General features: G+C 37.0%; 1 protein-coding gene across 2 annotated transcripts in view; it reads left to right on the top strand.

The window, feature by feature from the left end:
- plxna3 (plexin A3) overlaps positions 1-24737 on the top strand; it is a 172510-nt gene that overhangs the window by 21079 nt on the left and 126694 nt on the right. The window lies entirely within an intron of this gene.

Genomic DNA, 24737 nt, shown 5'->3' on the forward strand with positions numbered 1-24737 from the left:
GAAGCTTCGGTAGTAATGAACATCGAATATTCGAAGCTTATATAAATCTCTATAGCCTATGAAGTTTGATTATTTCGAGAACCGTTCATCCAAACGACTTCACAAGGGAGTGCAGTGTCGTATTTGGTGCAATATGGATAGACAGGCGAGATGCGACACGTTCAGAATTAATAAACTTTTAATAAACTACAGAACAGCGCGAGCCGGATGCGCGCGCGCCTCACGCGAGCATAGCTTATATGCTCCGAGAATGGACACTGCACTAGTGATATAAAACACACACAGGTCTGTTAACTTAAGCAATATTTTTAACACGGTAATTACTGACAAAGTAGGGTAGATTTAAATAAAGAAGCTGCGCGCCTCACGCATGCAGGGCTTATATGCTCCGAGAATGGACACTGCACTAATGATATAACACACACACACACACACACACACACACACACACACACACACACACACACACACACACACACACACACACACACACACACACACACACACACACACACACACACACACACACACACAGGTCTTTTAATTTAAGCAATATTTTTAATAAGGTAGTCTAATATTTTTCTCACTAACAAATTACTGACAAAGTAGGGTAGATCTAAAAAAAGAAGCGGCGGGCCTCACGCATGCAGGGCATATATGCTCCGAGAACGGACACTGCGCTAGTTATATAAAACACACACACACACACACGTCTTTTAACTTAAGCAATATTTTTAATAAGGTAGTCTTATAATATTTTTCTCACTGACAAAGTAGGGTAGATTTAAATTAATAAAAACGAAATTTAAATAAATAAAAACGAAATTTAGATATAGAAAAACGAAATTTAAATAAAGAAAAACGAAATTTAAATAAAGAAAAACGAAAAATAAGCGTGACGTCCCAGTAAAATCTCAAAGTCTCCTATATTTAGCTGTAGATTAATTTAGATTGATAAGGGTAAAAAGGATAATACATTTTGTTTCTATTATTCTATGTTCCACAATGTCAAAGCAATGCAGCTTAACCCAAAATACAAGCTAATGCATGCACTTCTGTCCATACAAACTCCGCTGTTCTGCGCTCTAGTCAGAGAATACCCCCGTTGCAGGAACACATTTAGTAGTCCAAGAAGAAGCAAATATATTTATTAAGTAGATATAACGAAGTTATATGTTAAGTATTTCACCAGATTTTAAAGTGTAAAGCATATTCAAGCGCGAATGAGAACCCTTTCGAGGGGGATGCCAGGTGTGCAAAAAAAAAAAAAGAATATTCGAATGTCACATTTTCAAATCGAATACCAACACAACGAACGAACGAATATTCGAATATTCGATAGCCGGCTCCAGCCCATCCATCCATCCGTCTATCCGTCCGTCCGTCCGGCCAGCTGGCCGGCCGGCATTTTCAGGGCAGTGTCTTAAGTTAAAAGCAGTAATTTTTTAACACGCATTTCAAGACATTCTGTTCCATTGCGTTGTGCACCTTCTAGCTGTTTTTCAACAAGAATATGTCTTTCTTAATCACTACCTAGAAAACACATCCAATAGGGGTCAGATGAACCCCAAACGAGTCTATTTATACAACCTCCGAAAAAAAGGTACAAAGCTGCTACTGGGGCAGTACCCTAAGGTACAAGATAAAATGTACTAATATGTACCTATAAAGTACAAAGATGTACCTTTCGCTTTTGAACATTAGGGTACCGCCCCAGTGAAAGCTTCGTACCTTTTTTTGTTTGAGTTTACATTATCTTTAATTATTGCAACCTAAAGAAAGGACCTTTCCTCTTCATTCCAACACGTCCACAAACCTCCAACAAAGCCATAATAAAAGCACCACCTTGTGACTCAATCGTTCAGAGCAGAGCAGGCAACAGCTGGGGATGTTTAAAGAATAATATGCCCACTGGTGAGTTTATGATGGTTCTCCACAGAAGTTACTAACTTTTCTTTACTTCCCCTCAAACAACAGCTCGACTCGTTCATAGCTAGCATTTCGGCCCATATATGCACACTGAACCTCGGGGGAGCCAAAGTGAGAGGGTGGAGTAGTTTTTTAGGCCGGTCGTAAATAGTTCAAGCTGTGTATGAAAAGAGAGAGAGAGAGAGAGAGAGAGAGAGAGAGAGAGAGAGAGAGCGAGACCCAGTCGGCATTTAAGTTTAACATTACTCAGCAGCCAACCGGCCTGATACGTGTCCTATATTAGGTCATCCCATGGAACTTTTATTTGCAACGGCTTTAAGTTCCAGTTCATTGAGAGTATTAAAGGAATTAGATTAAATGTGAGGCCGATTAAATCGCTCTGAGAAGCTGACTTGGCTCTTTCTCAGCAGACATCATAATTAAAATGAGGTAGATGGAGAGGAAAATATGCTACAGTTTGTGTGCTTTCGCCGTTCCAGCTCCCAGCTGGAGAATATAAATGCGATCGCAACCATTCTCCGATCGGAATGAGGGAGCAGGGGTCAGTCCTGTGGGAGCCGCTCTGTTTCGGATTATTTACAGGAGTTTGTGTCTAAACATGTCCTGATATACCTCTCGAAACCCCGGTGCGATCGCTGCAGATCACTGTTTGGAAACAGGGATACATCCGGAGATTGAGTTTGAGTTGTGCGATTGTTCGTTGTTAATAAACAGAAAACTGCGTTTGTGGTCATGCTGATAATAAGAAGCTCTGTTTGTTGATGGAGATTACATGATGTTGCAAAGATGCTCCCTCATCCATATGGCCTTCATATTAACCGCAAATCACAATAAACAGAGATGTGGGGAAATCGTAATGTTTGTATTTTCTTGCAAACATTCTGTCAGGATGAAATGCTAAACGGTTTGTATACAAGACTCGCTCAGATTCTGGTTGTTATTTTCATATATGTGCTGTTTGTTCCTCCGTAAACAGGAGACGTGGAGTAGCTGTAGAGGAAGTGTGTTTGAGGGATTTAGCTCATGTCGCAGGGAAAACTCGAATTTCCTAATCAGAATCTGGTGACTAAACACACCTGCGAGCTTAATATTGCTGTTTGTATCACTTCTATGTGCTTACAAGTAATCAATGGAATAGATTTCATATCAGGAACTAAAAGTATACGTTTTACAATTTGATGTTCAACCAGTTTAATGTTTAACCCTTTGCAAAAAGGGTTAAAAATGAAGGGCGAAAACTTGATATATTAGCCAAAATAGTAATCAAAACAAGATCTTGTATTAAAATGTATTTTTATTCATTTCTAATATATAAAAAATATGTTTACAATTTTTTCTCTAAATAATTATTTTAGAGTAGTAACGTCAGTATTTTTGGGGAAACTCTCAGCTAGTGTACTACCATTTGAAAAATTTGGGATCTGTAAGAATGTAAATGTTTTTGAAAGAAGTCTCTTATGCTCAATGAGGCTGCATTTATTTGATCAAAGATACAGTAAAAACTTTAATATTGTGAAATATTAATACAATTTCAAAAAAACGTTTTCTGTTTTAATATATTTTAAAATTTAATGTATTCTTGTGATGCAAAGCTAAATTTTCAGCATTTCTCAGTAGTCTTCAGTGTAATATGATCCTTCAGAAATCATTATAATATGCTGATTTGATGCTCATTTTAAGAAACATTTCTTATTATTATCAATGATGAAAACGGTTGTGCTGCTTAATATTTTCTTGTGGAAACAGTGATACTTTTTTTCTGTATTCTTTGAATAGAAAGTTAAAAAAGAACAGCATTTATTTGAAATAGAAATCTTTTGAAACCTTATAATTGTCTTTACTGAAACTTTTGATCAATTGAATGCACCCTTGCTGAATAAAAGTATTAATTCTTTAAAAATGAATAAATAAAATCTTCCTGACCCCAAACTTTTAACCTCTTTCGGTTAATTCAAAAAGACTGTAATTATCTGTTTGAATCATTGAAGGAATTCGTCAGGATGTGTGTACATTTTGATATTGTGAATATGAGCTAAAACACTTTTAAGAATAAATACAGTACAATTAATTTTTTTGCTCAGTGCCCAATACCATACTAGTTTCTAAAATGGCATTGCGTTTTTGAACATGCTGGCTTTGGCACAAGAAAGAAATGTGTTTTTACTGAAATTTCTAATCTTCCTTTGACATATGAATAGATGATTACATATAACTCATTTAGCCACAAAAAGCATCATTTATCTCTCTTTAAACGGCTGTGAAAGGCCTGTTGTGGTGATTGTGTACAGTGGTTTTCAGAGTGTTGGGCTACCTGCTATAATGTGGTGTAGAGAATACAGGAGGAGGCTGGGTAATTGCTCTATATCTCCCCTCGCAATGGCTTGTTTGTTTTGGCAAGAGAAAATAGACGGCAAGCCGCTTTTCTCAAGCTGTACGGAAATCACCCATGAGTCTTTAGTGCTTCCTGTCCCTAGTTGGCTGCAAGTTGAGTCAGTCTGGATGTCGTTTGGACTACTGGAGTCAAAATACTGAAGAGTTTTGTTACAATCTAGTTTCTCTGAATCATCCTGCCTTTAAAAGAAGTGCCTTTAATTGGCTATTACATTTTCTCATACTTAGTAATGCTAAACTTGATCTCTTAAAAGTTCCCAGACCTGAATGATTTTTCAAATTTTGTTGTGGTCATACATTTAAACACATAGTTTTCACCTAAATGCCAATGAAACGGGTGTAACAAATAATCTTACAATGAGGGACCTGAGCCATACAGAACACAATATATATATATAGCAATGTGAAGCGTGACTCTTGAACAATGGCCCTCTCACCCCCTTCCCTCATTGGGAAAACTGTAAACTCAGCCTAGCTTACCGTGTCTTTTTCTTTAGCACTGCATAAGTTATCTTTGACCAGAAATACAAGAAGAAATCAGCACAGTGAGTTTGAGAGGTATCACCAAAATAAATCAAAATGTAATGAATCCTCATTATCCTTAAAACCTCATTACAGATAATTGCATCATCACACAATCAGTGTGTGCATAGAACTGTGACGATAACCGCATTACCGCAGTAATGAGATGCCTACCGCGGTGTTGAGGTCATCACCACACTTTTCTTTTCTTTTTTTGTATTTTAATTAAATTTTTTACAGATAATGCTCAATTACATACACACAAACACAGGCATAAAAGACAAAAGCATAACATAAACAGTTGGAGTTAGATTTTAATTTTAAGTGCTCATAGCGATACTTCTCCTACATGGTATAGGCTATAAGTTACAGTTAAAAATCATCCTGTAAATAAAACATATGGATACTAGGGATGGCCATTTCAAGCAAAAATAATATTCGATGATCGCTGGGAATTATTCGATTATTATTTGAAAATCGCACCTCTCCCTCACATGCTCACCGGTAAAACATGCTTTAGCGGAATATGGTGTTAACTGGCCGGTTTGCAAAACGTATTACACACAAAACCAACAAAATGTAATGTAAGCCGACACATGACAGCGCTCAGACCAAAGCAAATAGTGACAGACACTTCCACATCATAGACAGTGAACAGCGATCATGGCATTTTCACAGCAGCCGATTAAATGAGTGTAACAGACAGTAATAAACTTTAAACTAAAAAATTAAACTATTATACAGAATCACAGCAAATGTGCACAATGTTCGCTTAGTTGGTAAATTTACATATTCTGAAAAATGACTGTTTTATCAAATAAAGCTTAATACAATGTCAGCGGCGGGCAGAATAAAATCAGTTGGCACGTGACCTATAAAGCCAACCATTTTATCAGCATTTTTAGAGGGTTTTTATTTTTTTAAATGGTCGATATGATTGGTCAATTTTCCTGTCATTTAAAATTAGCCTCTCATTGACTTGCCATTGCTTGTAAGAGCTCTGTAATTTCACAGCTGGAACACCAATCGCAGAGCTGAAAGCATTTGGTGAAAAAATGGCCGTCAAAACAACACAAACTGAATAGGCAGATTTTAAGTGTAAATTTCCTCAAAGTTCTAAACCCGTATGCATTTCTTTCTTCTGCTGAACACAAAAGACATTTTAAAGAATGTCTGTTACCACACAATTGATGGGCCACATTGACTTCCTTTTTTTCCCATACTATGTACGTCAATGGGGCCCATCAACTGTTTAGTTACCCATATTCTTCTAAATACCTTCTATTGTGCTCAGCAGAAGAATGAAATTCATACAGGTTTAGAACAACTTGAGGGTGAGTAAATGATGAAATAATTAAAAAATTTGGGTTAACAATTGCTTTATTTTCTGACTCTGGTTATAACAGTCTAGTATCATAGCAGCAAAACTCAATGTAAAGTTCTAATTTTACGTCCCATCAGTATAAAATACTGCATAGCATTAGTGCCTGTGGCTTTCAATTGCAGTAATCCATGTCTGGTCTAGTAGGAATTCTTTCCCTCCTGTTGTACTTTTACAAGCAAGCATTTAAACCGGTATCCTGGCACCATTTCCGTCCGACCGAGATATTTAGCAGCAAGTGCAAAGGCAAATGAAAATAAATACAGCCAGCTATTTCCCCCTGCACCTGTGTTCTTCACATGCCGGTCACAGAGCCGCAGGGCTTCTGCAGTCTCAACCCTAGCAGAAACGGCCAGAAGATAATCTGACCTCTGGGAAATAAACCCAAGGTTGTCGGGAATTTTATTTTATTTTATGGAACACCTTTACCGAGCCGGCAGTTCGAATGTGAAAGTGTGCATGTGTGCGATCTGTGTCTGTATATAGGTGTGCTACATCCACAAATGGATGTACGTGTCTGCCATTGAATCCTTAATCAGGCTCTTTTATGTTGGTTTATTGTACAGTCTATTTAGCAGCTAAAAGGATCTCAAGGTACCTGTAGTATATCACCAAAATGGCCCATCCTGCGCTGACCTCTCGTCCCCTCGACCTTGGGTTTCCTGTACTCACAAAAGGAGGAAGTTATTGGCTGTGTTAGGAATGGAATAATAGCTCAGCATATACTGAATAATACACTGTGTTCTTCATGCTATTTGTTAAAAATAGGGAAACCGCAGGCATTATTCCACTGTAAAAATATTTCAAACCATTGCCACATGAGCTAGGATTTCATCAATATATTTGTCAGCAAATTTTGAACTAAAAAAGCACACATTATGCAAATTGCATAAAAAAATGTGCACAAGTTTTTTTTATTCATTTGGTTAGAAGAAATACGCATAAACTGATGAAAAACACATTTATAGATAATGCACGTTAATAAAAAGTCATGTGACCTGAATAATTCACTGGCTGCACATTTAGTCTCTAAACCACAAGCAATCTATATTTTGATTTTACTTTTAATTAATTTATTATTTAATTTATTTACAGTTCTCTTGAACATATGGGGTAGAAACATAATTTAAATGTTTTATATTTATATGCTTTATTCATAAGTGTTTTTGTATTATTGTGGATTTCTTACATAAATTACATTTGAAAAATGGATGGAAACAGCTAGTGTTGTGATGTTACCTTATGGTGAATGTAGTGGGCTATCATCATGGAAATATGTCTATTGCCACTCTAAATCAAAAAGAAGATTGTGGCTAATATTATTTCTGGTGTCTTGAAAAATCCTGTCCCGAATCCCGATGCAGCGATCATGACATCTTATTCTTGTTAAACAAAAGAGCTTTTCTCAACCAGTTAGCACTATTTTAATCTGTTATCATGCTAACTGAAAGCACAAAGGGAAATTATTAATTTGCCATATTTTGCATCACTAATGCGATATGTAATTTAAAAGACATCACATATTATATTTTTGTTTAAAAAAATATCTTGGATTCTACTTGGACATGATCTGAAACTGAGGTTGTTCATCCCGCTTAAATTGGAAGGTCAGGTCAAGCACATTGCATGGTGGGATACAGTATTTTCTGGAGTTATCAATTACACATTGGCAATTTTGCCAACACATTGGTTTTCATGCATACCAAAGAAAACTAGAAGCCGTGGTTTACAGTGAATTTTGAACAGCTAAGGGGCGTTGTAAACCACGGCTTCACGTTGCTTATTGCTTTTATAAAATGGTTAGTCCATAAAAAGATTTGTTTTAATATTTAGATGCAGTGGCACAGTAATACTAAAGTAATGAGGTCACAGGTGTACTACTGTATGTTTGCAGAGAAATTTACAACAACTTATAGTGGGCCTAGTATGCTAGTACACTATTGCAAATGCAATTTTTATATGAAGAAGCGGATCCTATTACACATGCAGCCTGTGCTCCGGTGTGATCACGTTTATGTTTTATAAAGATAAATACGCCAGGGTAAAAATTCTCATTCTGCACCCAATCGTAGACGTATGATGCATGATTGAATCCGGCAGATTAGTGTCCCTGTCTCAGTGTTCAAATTGATTAATGCCTTTTAAAAAGCGCCAAATCCCCGTGTTTCACCGCAACCGTGTTCACCGCAACACAGTATAACGGAGGTTTTCTTATGAGCACCATCATCTGAGTCACTCTAATCCTCATAATCATGCATGAGCTGCAAGTATTTGAATTTCTTCTTCATCATCACCTTCCTTTTTCCCCCTCAGCTTTTGTATTTCGCCATGTTAGCATCTTTGTCTTCAGAGGATGGAGACTTCAGAAAGCAGCCCGACCCAAATGCATATTAACGGTCAAAACGGTCCACTCCATCTGCCATTTTGTGCCTCATTTTTGCTGTATTCAAATCCAAGTGCGATTGGGCTGGAAATTGGAGCTAATTTAGCAGGATAAATCAGCTCACGGCGAGCAGAAGAGCGTGGCGCGGGCGGGGAAATGGCCGCGAGGCTGATTTACGAGCGGGTTCGGCCCTCAGCCACGTTTGATCATGGCTAAATCTGTTTGCCGTAAATCCGCTGTCACGGTACGAGGCGGGGAGGGATATGCCGTATCTCGGGCTGTGGGAGCGTCGACCTGCAATGCATTACAAGCGCTTGATAACGAAGCCCCTTGATCAGCACTCGTCCGTATCATTAAGAGCGAGGCCGGGAGATTGTTGGAGTTGGAGTCTTGCTCAACTCTTTTAATTAGACGACTGATTTGTACGTGGGTAACAGATGTGTTGCTCTCCTCGGTGGAGCAGCGACAGGCAGCGGCTGCTGGATGATTTCTCGAGCGCTCATGTTGACGTGTTTGGACCATCTGAGCACTTGCTAAATTTGCTGCATTTAAATATTTGCTGCAACTTTTTAGGCCACCTTAATTGTTCACTAGCATTTAGCAGTTCATCAATTACTTAAAGTCTTTCTAAAGACCTAAAATATAAAGGTCTGAAGGTCTACTTTAAGATTGATATTTTGGCTTGTGGCAAAAATGGCTGATTTACACACACTTGCTATTGTTTGGTAACTGTTAAAAGCCTTTTTGGTAGAAGAGTAGTTTGTGATTTATTGGTAATAATTCATGTAATTATTCAATATTATTCATTTATTATTGCATATATTGCATTATATATAAACATTTTGAATAAGCTTTTATTTTTATATTTTCAAATTTTAATTTTAATTTAAGTTTTAGTCTTTATTATGAGCATTTGTCATTTTTATTTATGCATATTTCTATTTAGCTTTATTATTTTTTAAATAAATTTTAATACTTGAACTTAAAATCAGAAATGTCGGTGTGAATTGGCCTTTAAATTTTATTTTATTTTATGGCTTTAAAATATCTGAGGCTTAAAAAGGTTCTCCTCTCCTTGTAGAAAGTGTTTTTGCATGCCATGATGATGCTTTTTAATATCATCCATTTTTTGCTACTGTGTTTCTTAGACTTCATGGTGCTGATTTTTTCAAATAAATGATCGTCTTATGCTTTAAACTGTGTTTAGAGTGAGTCTATTGATTTCAGGTCTTTCACCTAAAAATGTCATTGAAATGTCACTGGATTTATTAGAAACCGCTATTTAATTTTGACATTTTGTCTAATTCAGTCCCAAAGACCCATAAACGTCAGGCTCCGTTTGGGCCGATTCAGCTGTGTGGACTCATGTGCTGTAGCGGAGTTAGTGGTACACTTTAATTGTGTCTGGCATTAAAATGATACTGTACCGCACCCAAGCATGAGGGGAACCTTCACTTTTAGACTTTCCGACGTTGCTGCTTTTGATCACAACATGATTAGGATGGGATTCTGGTTCAGTGTAAGTAATGGAAACTCAAGTGAAAAACTTGGGTCAAGTACCTCTCTTCTGCCTGTCAATAGAAATTTAGACTTTTATAAAAAAAAAAGGTAACGGGCAAATTTTCTTGATGTATCCACATTAAACACTTTCTGCGAGCTGTCAGTGAAGATATTTGGATTTATGTGGTTGTGACTACTGTGACGTCTGGCATCAGTGTACCATTCAATGCTTCTTGCTGGCATTTTTATATTACAAAAGAATAGGGATGCTCCGATTGATCAGACGCCGATCATGATCGGCCGATATTGGCTAAAAATAGATTGATCGGCGAACCCCAAAAGCGCCGATCAAAAAAGCCGATCACGTGACGTAAATTATTCGCGCTACTTTTTCCCACCTGCATGCGTGGCGCACGGGCACACGACAGCAGAGTGGAGCTTGGCAGTGGCAACATGAGTTCTCCTTCACCGGAACGAATAGGGAGTCTCCCAACGGATTGAAGCGCGCGTCCGAGTGAAGACCGTGCACCGCGCGAGCCACAACAGAACGCGGTATCTGCGCCACTGATCGATGCGGCAACGGGCACTTTGATCACTTGATAAAAAAACAAAACATTTCAGCGCTAGATCGCCTCTTATTTAACAAATGAACAAAATGAATGCTCTGAGTTAACTGGAGTTGTTTTTATTTATTTGTATTGGTACATTCGTGCCGCGAGATGTTTCAAAAGTGGTGGTGGTATTTTTTTTTTTTGATCTGACGTAGTTGGTTCCTCAACTACATCAGATTAAGATTATTTCATTTAATGCCATGTCAGCATTCAAAGCTATTTTCATGGCAAAAATTCAATTATAAAAATACAAATATCATAGAAATACACTAAAACAAAACAAAACAAGACGTAATTTTATACAATATATATTTTTAAATGAACATATGTTAAAAAATCCAAAACCTTTTCAGGCATAATCTCATTAAATATGTCCTTTAATGAAGTAACTTCATAAAAGAGCATTCTGCTCAACTACATCAGACGTTAATAATAATAACAGAAAAAAACTTGCCATAGTTTTGTCCTTTTATCAGTAGCCAGTTTTGGTGTAACAAGTTGTACATTTTGTTGCCAATTAGTAAATGTAGTGGGTGTATTAAGAGGCTACAATTTCCAAATATGCCTAAGTGTAACTTGATCCCCTCCCATTAGGCTGATCTGATGTGTGTTGGTCTGCCTGACCCCTCTTTGTTTGGAATAATTTAATGTTACTCTGCCTTATTTGGGAAAGCTGGCCTACAGTAGCCTTAAGACATCTCATTTTCCAAATACAATTAAATAAACATTTCTACAAATGGTGCAAACTCTGCTAGATTATAGATAAAAGATTCCCATTCCCCTGCTATTCTGTGATCGGCAGTGATCGGCAATCGGCAGATCATGATTTTGGTGATCGGCCCCAAAAATGCTGAAAAGAAGATATTTTGAAGAATATGTGTAACCAAACAGTTGATGGGCCCCATTGACTTCTATAGTATGGGGAAATACCATGGAAGTCAATGGGGCCCATCAACTGTTTGGTTACCCATATTCTTCAAAATATATTCTTTTGTGTTCATCAGAAGAAAGAAACTCATACATTTTTGGAACAACTTGAGAATGATTAAACGATGACAGAATTTTCATGTTTTGGTGAACTATCCCTTTAATGTGATGATCGGCCAAAAGCTGACATCATCAGGTGCACAGCAGGAATGAAGCTGCTATCACTGCATTGTTCTGCTGGTCACTGTCAGTGTCATTTGGCTCGATGTGTATGTCCACACATTGGCAGTAATCACTTTAACTCCGCGCCCTGGCTCTCGCAGGTACAAGCTAATGAACACAAGCACTTATATGTGTAGTATTGTAGGATTAGTCCGGTCAGGTCCACCTGCTGCGCGGACGCGACGCTTATCTTGTGCCTCATGTCATAATTGAATGGGAGGCTTGATAATTTCATTAAAGGTCAAGAATCTCAGAAATGAAAGCTCGATGTTTAGGAGGGCAGCTCTTAAGCACCTGTCTGGGGGCAGTGTGACGTAAAGGCCCTGGGCAAGTGGCCGACCTACTGTGATTCACAAACTCAGTAGAATACACATGGGCAGTATAAACAGAATCTTATTTCACGCTGTGAGTCATTTTATATCATGGTAACGGTGTTTGACACTGTGCTGGAAATTCAATGCAAAATTAGGTTTGGATTCTTAATAACCCTGTGGCAATGCCTATTATGGGTAATCCAGTAAATACTTCTTACAAATCAAAGATTTCTTTCTTTTCTTTTTTTTTTAACTCGATACACAAACCAAAAGATGGTTAATCAGTAAACAAGTTGTGTAGGTGCAGCTTCACATTATGGACCACTTGAGTTAAAAACAAAAGATTCTAAACATAACAAACAATATTAGAAAATGATTAGAAATTCTATTATTATCAAAGAAAAATTAAATAAAGATATACAAAAATCTGTTTGCTGCTCCAGAAACATTTCTTATAGCAACATTGAAAACAGTCATGCTGCTGAATATCTTTGTGGAAACGGTGATGCATTTTTTTTCAGGATTCTTTGATTACTAGAAAGTTAAACAAAAGAACATCATTTATTAGAAATAGAAATCTTTTGTAATGTTATATGTCTTTACTGTCACTTTTTTTGATCACTTTAATGTGTCCTTGTTGAATAAAAGTGTTATTTTCTACCAAAAAAGTCTTCCCGACCCCAAACTTTTAAACAGCCGTGTGTGTTTAAATAATAGCAATCTAGTCTCTTCAGAAAATGAGGACCAAAGCACTCAATTCATATGGATTAGTTTTACAATCTCTTTATGAACTTTTTTAAGCATATGCTGTCAATGGAGGGACAGAAAGCTCTCAGATTTCATCAAAAAGATCTTCATTTGTGTTCCGAAGTGGAATGAAAGTCTTACAGGTTTGGAACGACATGAAGGCGAATAAATGATGACAGGATTTTTCCTTTTTTGGGTGAACTTTAACACAGATTAAACAGCTAGTCATTCAGACAAGCATCATTCCCCCAGCCCTAGTGTGGACATGCATCACTTGTCATTCACTACCATACAGGAACATCCCGCAGGGAACCATTTTTTTTTTTGTCTAAAGTTTGACACACAATAATGTCATGTTTGAGTCTGCCTGGTAGCAGCTTGACTCTTTTTATCATTCAGATCCCATTCCGTCATCTCTCAATTTCCGCCCGGCCTCAACTCTGTGCTGGTGCTAACCTTGGAGTTGCATGCTTAAAATGAGCCATAAGATTTGCCATTTGTTTCTCCTCCTCGAGCGGCCCGCAACCTCAGTGCCATTTACTGCACAGCCGCTGCCCAGGAGGAGTACAGATGCATTAAAACGACTAATAAACCCAGTAGTGTGTGGCTGTATAGATTTAAATCCATATTTGGTGGCGGGAGGACTCTTGATATTAAACAGTAATGTTATTTTGTTAAGAGCGGATCGGATATACTCCCGTTGCTTATGAATTCAGCTTTACAGTATCGTAGACTTCACGCTATAAGGTTACACGGAGAGTGGCTGTTGTGGTTTTGGCACGCTAGCGTCGGCCAGACTGAGAGCAAATGTCTCTTACAAACAAGCCGTCTGATTTAAGATAGTGCTAGTCTTCAGACGGTTGAATGCACACTCTGTCCTGCTAAATAGATAAGTAGAAAGGGGTCTCCAAAAACTCCCCTCACAAATAGTCTTCTTGTCCCATGATTAGAGATGAGTTATTTAATAATGAATTTCACAAAGGAAAGCTCTGTGGATGACCTGCGTGGTACGATCACACACACTGCTCTTATTCTCTCCATCACAGGCTACATTCTCTTCCCTTCTGTTTCTTTGGAAGAAACGCTCACAAAATGCTGAAAGCACATACCTGCTGAAGAACTGGAGCAAATGTTCAGTGTTGGATAAAGAACACTTTAAAAGCGGTTGTTGTGCTCGTTTCTTTTGTTTATGAATGACGCTTTACGATCTGTGATCTTAAACGAACAGAAGTTGCAGGTTGCTTTGTTTTTGTTTACACAGGTTGCACGTCCATCTGCTGGTTCGTGGTTTTTGGCTTCACAGATGTTCTTTGTTTTCCTGTTGTTGTTTTTTTTACTAGATCTTTTTAGACACGTTCATGTTATACCTGGAAATATCATTGGTTTTTGTTTTTAACAATAATGAGGCTTACTGATTTATAAAAACACAAGCACAACGTGTCAACATTTGATTGATTTAGATTTTGTTGTTTGCACCTATATTAGTTATTTAGTTATTTTTTGGATGCATATTCTTCACAGCCTAATTATTTAAAAAAAAATTGTATATTTATATTAATATAATAATTTTATGTAATATACTAGTGCTGTCAAATCGATTAATCACATCTAACATAAGTTTTTGTTTACATAATATATGTGTCTGTATATATTAATTATATTTATATTATATGTGTCTCTGTGTGTGTATAATATATAGACACACAGACATATATATATATATATATATATATATATATATATATAGACACAATATGTAAACAAAACCTTTAGGCTATGTTAGATGCAATTAATCGATTTGACAGCACTAATAGATACACGTGTGTGTGTGTGTGTGTATGTATGTATGTATGTATGTATGTATATATATATATATATATATATATGCGTACTGTGTGTGTATATAATATTAATCTGTTTGTGTGTATGTATATATATATTAATGCGTACTGTGTGTGTATATAATATTAATCTGTTTGTGTGTATGTATGTATATATATATATATATATATATATATATATATATATATATATATATATATATATATATGTGTATGCATTTTATTATATAGGCTATATTATTTGTCCATATTTATTATAATATTACCACATTATTAATTCATTATTATATTATATAATTTTAGTAATGTTCTCAAGCACATTAAAATCTGCATTCAAGTCTATATATATATATATATATATATATAAATACACACACACACACACACACACACACACACACACACACACACACACACACACACACACACACACACACACACACGTTCTTTGTAAAATTGCTCTTTAAAATAATTTGTACAAGTCTTAATCCATTTATTTTGGAATAGTCATGGAAAAATAATGGAATATCATTGGCCAAAAGCTTTGGGATCTCTGTATATACAGTCAGCCGTTTTACATTTAGCAGGTCTCGCGTGTGTCTCATGTCAGGACGACAGCAGTTTGGCCTATCCGGCATCCGCATGTGCAGGTTCGAAATCCGGGTTGTTTACGCTTTTCTTTTTCCCTCTGTGTTGATTGAAGCTTTTCTGCCTGTCTGGCATGCCAATAATGGAAAGCAATCCGCTGTGAGTATTTAGATATGGATATGGTTTGTCCAATGTAATTAGCTTTGGCCAACTCAGGGGATCAAATCTGAGGCCGTAAAATAACTGGAAGAGACAGATGGCGGAAAGACTCGTCACTCTGCTCTGCCCCCGTTCGACAGCAGCCTCATCCAATTCAGTCTTGGATGACCACAGCAGAACCTTTATTTGAAGAGCAAACAGGAAAAAGCGCAGATGTAAATATGCTTTAGCAAGCCCAGAGAAAACAATTCGCTAAACAACCCACCGACAAAAACAAAGCAACTCGCCGTGACGCATTTCACGTCTATTTTGACAGAGGCCCTTTCCCTTTCAGAGGTACCAGATATGAATATCGTAAATGGGTTTGCTGGAAATATTTAATTCTGTATTCTTTGTACCAAATTTTCAGCTTCCAAATGTATTGGTCACAGCGGCAGCCAGACTCAGCTGCGTTTCTGAGGTAAAACGAGGAACCTCGCTCTGGATTCCAGATTCTGAATTTCCAATGCTAAATATTACCCACCAGTTTAACCAAGACAGAGAGTGAGAGATGGGTTTGAAAAAAGGTGAGAGAAATAATCTGTGACGCAAACTACCAGCAAGCGAGCTGAACGTTTGGCCGGGATGTGTTTGCTCTCGGGGGAGAGAGCTTCTCCTCCATTTTGTTGGGCTAGAGAGAACTGCTCCGGTTTCGTGTTTGATGTCAGGGCTGAAGAACTGTGGGACTCGTATCTGAGGAGCGCAGCGGTGGGAGGGAGTGAAAGTGGATTTTTTCGCACTGCGTGTCAGAGCCAGGCACCTGGATCTAGGTCATTTCTCCAGGAAGAGTCAGGAGTGAGAAGAGGGAGAGATTGAGAGGGAGGGGGGATTGTGGCTCTGTAGCGGCTGCTAAAGATTAGATCACTGCAACTGACGGCCTTTAATTGATCTTTCACAACAGATGATGTGCAGACAGGAGTGGTGTAAATATATTTTGTGTTTTATTTCTTTCACTTGACTTTATTTTGGATACTGGCCCCACACACACCCTTTAAATTCGACCTGTTCTTAGTGTTATTGTGCTCAATTAATCCGTGCAAGTTATTTAAAAAAGAATTCTCATACACTTCAGCTTGTTCCGCCTCTTAAATAATTTTCCTTTTAGCCGGTTGATGTCAACAAGGCAGTAGATCTTCCCCAATAATTGTAAAATCTTGTTTCCACAATCCAATCAATTCCTGATGCATAAAATTCAGTTCCGTTTTATTTCTTCCTCTCACTGTTGCAAATATGGCAAGTGTCAATCTCAATAAGTTTCAAATGTAATTGCCTTTGGACTTTGAATTAGGAATGTAAAATGATAAACATTGTGAATATTTATTGTGAAAATAATAAAATTTAATTAGGAAAAATAAGTAAATATTTGATAAAAGTAATTCTTTTTTACCTTATGAAAATGATTATTGCAAGGATATTGCTAATTATTCTTAATTTTTTTTATTCTACTTACAATATATATGTGTATATGTATGTGTATATGTGTGTATATATATATATATATATATATATATATATATATATATATATATATATATATATATATATATATATATATGTGTGTGTATATATGTATGTATTTAAACTATAGTATAGTATAGTATAGTATAGTATAGTATAGTATAGTACAGTTAATTAATGTATATTTTGTTTTACAAGTTTTCTTTTGGGACACAGGCCCTAGAATCTCAGCATCGCTGAGTCATTTGAAAGTATATATTTTAAGTCTCTCTCAAAACCACAACCAAAAATTATTTTTGTCCCAGCACCACCCTCTTTCACCACATTTTAGGGAATTGCAGATTGAGAAACAAATGAAGAAAAAATGGGTACAAATACACCCTGCAAGGAAAACCTTTATACAAATTGATTGCTTTTGATAATCTTATGAGAAATAGAACTGGAAAATTACTCTGTCAATCGATGCAGACTTGTTAACACTTTGAGGCATTATGTCTTGTATTGCACTCTAATTCTATGATTACGGGACATTGTTCGCTGTATTGTCTCGCAGGAAGTGGAAGGCAGGAAAAGCTTCTCAATAGAACATAATACCGCCGAATGACAGGGCGCACAAAGGCTGAGTCTTTTTCCTTTGCCTTGGTTAATAGCGGTCGCAAAAAACCTGCTTAATGAACTTGTTCTTGTGCGCCCTGTTTATAAACTGGTTTGAACTCTCTGCAAGAGCCACCACCAGTAAGAAACTTTTTATTTTACTTGCAGAATCCAGGGTATTGCATTGTACACTTTATTGAGGGGGCAACTAAGTTCTTGTATAATCCATCCATCCATCCATCCATCCATCCATCCATCCATCCATCCATCCATCCATCCATCCATCCATCCATCCATCCATCCATCCATCCATCCATCCATCCATCCATCCATCCATCCATCCATCCATCCATCCATCCATCCATCCATCCATCCATCCATCCATCCATCCATCCATCCATCCATCCATCCATCCATCCATCCATCCATCCATCCATCCATCCTTGTTTCATAGTAAAAAAAACAAGAAGCAGAAAAAATTTTCAGTTTATAAAAATCAATAATGTGATTGGACTGATCAAATTTAGATGTGCAAGGATGATATTTTATTTAGGGTTTTACACAAACATTTATTTATTTTGCCTACAATAATCCTCAACTTAATTATTAAAGGTACAAAGTCTTGTTTCTAAAAGCTGCATTTAGAAATCTGTGGATGTATTTGCCCTATTAATTTGACTTGACATTTCTGTCAGAATATATTTTAAACTGAAACTTTTTCTTTAAAAGTTTAATTTACTATTCAGTGGAGAGAAATGTATCCCATGTGATATACTTATATATTTGATATACTTCCAAAGCTTTTTCAAGGAGTTTGTGTAAGCTAGATTTCATCCATCCAAAATTGGAAAGAAATGAATAAACAGAATCAGTCAGTCATGCACACTCATTTTCTCCAGATGCGACCGTGCTCATCTTGCCAGCTGTATTTGGTGGCTGTGCCTCGTTTGTGGCTATATTGAAATCTGTGTTGAGTGACAATGACTTCCTTCCCCCGAAAGATAATTAATTACTCTCCTAACTATGCTCTCGCGCTTTCCGAGGTGTTTAGCATGGGTGGTGCCAGGAAGTGACGGATGCCCTCGCGATTGTCTCCCTAGATGGATTTGTAAATGAATTGTGCCTGTTTTCAATAGCGTGCCTATGAATGGCAGTTTGCTCCGTATACCCGAGCGTCCCTCGAGTCAGGTCGCAACAATAGGTATTTAGTATTCTCCACCAAATAAACACAAAGTGTATGTTTAACGTGAGCAGATGAGCAGATTTGAGAGGATGGGCGGAACGAAAATCTGTGCATGCACTATTTGAGAATTTTGTGCATCTTCGCTTCTCCTTTGGCACCCATTCAGACTCTTAATGACTTTTACAGACATACTGAAGTCGTATTTAATCAAAACGGCAAAGTTGTTATTCCCGTTCTGTTGTGCTGAGATTCTGACCTATTGTTTTCTCACTAGCTTTAGCTGGCATTGGCGCCTGTACCATCTACTGGTGGGCTTTTATCTGAGCTGACCAGATTGTGTGCACAAGCACATGGGGACGTCGTTGCCTTCTCTTCCACGGCTTAACGGCAGGGGCGGCAACCCGAAACACGGCATCTTGTGTCTGCCAGCGCTGTGATCATGAGGCAACTAATTCAGCTTTGCCTCTTGAAGAGGTCATATTATGCCTTTTACAAAGTCTTCATTTAGTTTTTCGGGTCTACTAGGATAGGTTTTAATGCCTGTGTGTTCAAAAAACAAGTTTTACATATTTGACATTGTTGTAACGCTCTGTTTAGTTCCTGTTTCTATGAAGCGCCTCCTTTCAAAAAGTGCAATGTGCTCTTATTGGTCAGCTGGACCAATGTGTTGTGATTGGTCAACATCTTCAACTTACAAGAAATGTCACACCCTTTACCATAACCATGAGTTTCAACACACTACTAACAACTCAACCAGGCCATGCCCACTTTATTCTGCATACGCTTTGTACAGGAATTATTTAAATGGGAAATATTGTGAGATGTTCATTCCCTGAAGAAAACTCAAGACTACAATTGAGGTATTTTAGGGAGTTCAGAAACCATGCTTAATGAATTAGAGAATAACTCCCTTTGGAGTGGATTTTGAGATGAGAAAAAAAAAAACAAGTATGCTTGAGCATTCTGTCCTTCCTAGGCTTGCATCTTGTGACACCATGTCCTGTTTTTGGTTCGTATTATGTTCATATTTCAGTCGAACTACACCAGAGTTTGTTTGAAAGCGTACGGAGACTCATCTTTTCAGCGGTCATGGTCCGCTTATTTGTGCACACCAGGGTTCAGATGGCAGCGTTCACCAGGGTGGGAATTATGTAATTTTAGGGGCAAGGGCATTTGGCCTCCACCTTTTATTTTTTTGGGGGGGCACCAAGGCCATATGACAGTGCACAAAGGCCATTGAGTACAATTCGATGGTTTTCCCATTCAGATTGATACCATAACATGGTAATTCCCTTTGCATCATGGAGAGCCTGACTGGCCTTATTGCAATGGATTCAGAGAAATCAAATTTACAAAAACACAATTGCATCGGGAAATGCACATGTGCTGATCAGCAATGTATTGTCTATGGAGGCCTATACGATTGTACAAATAAGAAAATTCAGCTTGAGATCAGGGCTTGTCAAAATCAGCAACCCTTGAATGTATAGAAAGAGGTCTCTGTTTCCAACTAAAACCTGTTAAGCTACAACCCCACTTTTGAAAAATCCCCAGAAATGGCATACCCAAACTGAAACAGATACAGTTCATGAACCCTTTGTACTAAAAGTATAAGTATGGTCTCATTTGAAAGCTGACACCTGTTAGTTTATTGTAAATGTAGAATTAATTATTGTCATAAGGAAAAAAATAGTTATAAATAGATAAAAAAAAATAAAGTTATGAGAATTTTTTTTATGAAACATCTTCATGAAAATAAAATTGAAGTTGGCATTGTATAAATCTAGAAATGCACTGCAGCTAAAGCCACATGTCTGGCCATGTTATACTTAAAATCTGAAGATGATATGTCTAAAACTCTGTATTTAGGTAAATGTTTTTCAAGATCATGTCATTGATGTCGACTTTATTTATTAGCACACCATTAATACACAACAATTTATGAGATTAAAACCATGTTTGTGCTCCAAACTTACTTTATAACTCAAGTCGAGTGTTCTAAATAACCTTCTGTGATCTGATTTGGCTTCAGATAAAAAAAAATCAGACAATATAATATTTTATGTATAATGCAACGATGATAAAGTCTATCGATTAGCATAACATTATACATATATTATTATGAAAACGCCTGACATGGGTCGAAGAACACAGATAAGTCAAATATCATTGCAAAAATGTTTATTGTCTTCAAAACGACATAATCTGCATGTTACAGCGATTTGTTAGCTCTGTTTGTGGTCGGGGATTTGGGATTTCCTGCATTGTCGAACGCTCTTCTTCATGTGTTTCAAATATGGACTATAATGTTCAGTAGAGCGCCCTCAGGCTGCTGGTATGAATTGAAAATACAGCAAATCAGTGTACAGCGCTCATAATGATTACATCGACGCATTGGCGCTTTATACATGGAACTTGGACAGGGCCATGGCACACAGGCCACTGTGGCCCGTATGATGATTTTTTTTTCACGGGGCATGAAGGCCAAAGTGTAGGGCAACGGCGGCCGTGGCCGCGGTATAATTCCCACATTGGCGTTCACACTTATTCAGATGAATTGCACTAACAGAACAATCCCACCAGAGTAAGCTTTTAATCTAACCAAACTTGCCAAGTGTGAACACATCCTAACTTTGCAGACCTTTCGCCATGCTCAAACAACAACATTAAAAAAGTTGAAAATGTAAAAAAGCATTATAGATCCTTGAGCCTTTTAATTGCACGATTTCATTTGAAAGTTTCAGTCGGACTGCAGAAGAGTTCTTTGTTGTACCGATATGCAGATGTCACTGATAAAAGCGACGCAGTTCTCGCTACGGTTGGCCGATTGTTTGCCGTTTCTTCACACCGTAATTACTGATTGTTAGTTATGGTTTGTTTTGAGGCCATGTGGCAGATGCTACGGTGAGGTATGCAGGGGGTGATATTCCCCTCACTCTCTTTTGCAGATCTGCTATAAACAACATCATATAATGCATGTCTCTCTCTTCTGGTTTTTTCCCCCCATCATCGCAGAGTTTAATCAGCCTTGACTGACTGGCACTCCCTAAGAGTGCATTCTCAGGCACCGGTTCCCTAAGGAGGAAGCCATCAGTCCACCCAACCCCCTCTTTCTCATCTCCGTCTAGCACAAACAGGCGCCCGCTGCCGCGCCTATAGATATTAGGTATTCATAAGTTCATCTGTCGTTTGTGATGATGATGGTGTGCCTGTACTGTTCGTCATATTCAAAATACAGCGTATGATCTCACTGCTCAGGGTGCTTTCACACAAGACGTGTTCTTGCGTTCCGTCTGGGCTGTTTTTTTTTTCATTTTCTTTTTTTTAGTCTATATATACATTTGCTAGACGAATGTCTTTGGCCGTTCCCACACGTCTCGCTATATTTTCAGCATTTCACATCAAGACCATCATATTTTAAGTAGCCCTTGCAAGTTAGGTTTTAAAATAATGGTTTAATCAGAGATGAGCACATTTGCATTAACGTATTAAGTGCACGATTATTATTTTTTTATTTATTCACTGGAATCGAATAATACCATATATTTAATAGTTCATGCTTATTTGCTGTTTTACATTTAGGGGAAGTCTATATATACTATTTTATTTTAGTCTATATAGTTTTAGTCTATTTTTTTTATTTTTTATCTATTTTAGTCTATTTTTTTTGTCTATATGTACATTTGCTAGACGAATGTCTTTGGCCGTTCCCACATGTCTCGCTATATTTTCAGCATTTCACATCAAGACCATCATATTTTAAGTAGCCCTTGCAAGTTAGGTTTTAAAATAATGGAGCAATCAGAGATGAGCACATTTGCATTAATGTATTAAGTGCACGATTATTATTTATTTATTTATTCACTGGAATCAAATAATACCATATATTTAATAGTTCATGCTTATTTCCTGTTTTACATTTAGGGGAAGTCTTTTTTTGTCATCTATTGCTCAATTTTTAGAAACACTAATTAAATGTAATCTGTAAAATTGTTAAATGTGATCTTTAGCAAATCTCAAAATGACTACACTGTTGTTTTGTGGTAATGCCAAACAATGCATTTTATTTTTTAGGGTTTTGTTACTTATTCAGACAATGCAGTATAGAATTTTAATTTAAAAAAAATATTATTAAATTAATATTTATTTAATTTCATTTCAATAGAATAATACAAATATTATATTTCATAAAATATATAAACATATTTTCAAAAATATTATAATTCATATATATGAAGCTAATATAATGCATTTTATATAAATAATTTGAATGGAGTTGATGGTAAACTCTGACGTTTATGTACACAACTTGGAATATTCCCTCAAACCTGCTCCGTTTTCAGCAAAACAATCAGGACGTTCAAACAGACATCTCACAACATGAGGTTTTAGATGTCTGTATTTATGCCGGTCTGTCTGAAAATGTCTCATTTGAGTCGAGAGACTGCAGACAGGACCGCCGTGTGACTTGTAAAGCTGTTAACATGACGGCGTGTTTGTTTTACATCACCGCCGTGTTGTCGAGGCACTCAGACACAGTCCTTCCTGAAGCGTTTGTGTTGCTTCCAGAACGTTTTTTTTTTACCCGGCCTTGAGTGTGCTAGCCCGATCTTTTACGGCCAAAGGGTTTGTGTATTGGAGCTGGGGAACAGATGTATCAACGAACACATGTCAGTGTGTCAGTGAATCAGAGTCTGCTACTCTTCACCATGGAAATGTTTCAATGCAGACCCAGACAGATCCTAAATTAAACGTCCTGCTAGCTTAAACAGCCTTATCAGTGGAATGTTCAAGCTGTAAAGAGGGATTTGCGAACGATGACCTGAAGAACCTATAAAAACATTATAGTAGGAATCGCATGCAGCTTGGAAGTGACGATGTTGTTGTGATGTTCTGGGTGGCTTTAGCATGTTGCTAGTAGGGCTGGGCATTGATACAAATTTCACGATTCAATTCAGTTTCGATTCACAAGCTTTCAATTCGATTTCAGTTCAATTCCGATTAATTGGGGCCTATCAGGTACAGTACATGGCAAAAATCTCTCCAGTAATGTTGTAAACTGTACAGGGAACCCCAGTTGGTACATCACTTTAATATTAAAGGGTATACAATTAACTGATTTGTAGGCTAAGGAGGTTTTTTGATAATTTTTAATGACAATTATTTTTTTTATTCGTTTAAAATAAATATATATTTAAACATAAAAACGGTGGCTGCTGTCATAAAAACATAATGGATTTATTCTTTTATTAACATACATTAAAATTGAAGGAAATATTAAGTATAAATACAATGAATATGCAATATAGTGCATATGTTTAGCAAAATGCTCCTCTAATTGAAATTTTTTTAGCTGACTAACAAGTTTTTGGATATTATATGGCTTTTTTGAGGTGAATGTAGCATTACGTGACATTGTTTACAAACTGTTTTATTGACATCTTTCCACGGTTGAAACACTGATTGAGTGATTACACGAATTTCAGTAAGTTGTACAGTTTCTTTCAACATACCTTCTGATGTTCAGTCATTAATATTTCATGCTGTAACTAGTAGTTAAGCATAAGAGATGATCCGTTCACAGATATGATGTTGCGCCACCATTAAAGTGCACCAAAATGGTATTTATTGTTTGAATTACATAATAAAATTGACAGGTGTTTACTTAATGGCCAAATTCAGCCGTTTCAATGATATTCTAGTCCCCAAGTTGAGAAATGTCCAATGCCCATGTCTAAACTGACTGGATCGGATCTTGTTGCTCCTCTTCAGAAGATGTTTTTCCCTCAAATGCATTTTTACTCAGGCTTTTATTTGGCTATACACTCTCTTCAAAATTCAACAAAAGAATGAAATGACACTCTGTTACTATATTTTTTTTTTGACATTTGAGACACCTTCCTTCAATCACGCCGTGTTTCTGATTACAGACTAGTGTGAATTCCGCA

Source organism: Siphateles boraxobius, unplaced genomic scaffold (genome assembly GCF_051911475.1).
Source record: "Siphateles boraxobius isolate OS27281-9 unplaced genomic scaffold, OSU_SipBor_1 9, whole genome shotgun sequence".
Lineage (NCBI taxonomy): Eukaryota > Metazoa > Chordata > Actinopteri > Cypriniformes > Leuciscidae > Siphateles > Siphateles boraxobius.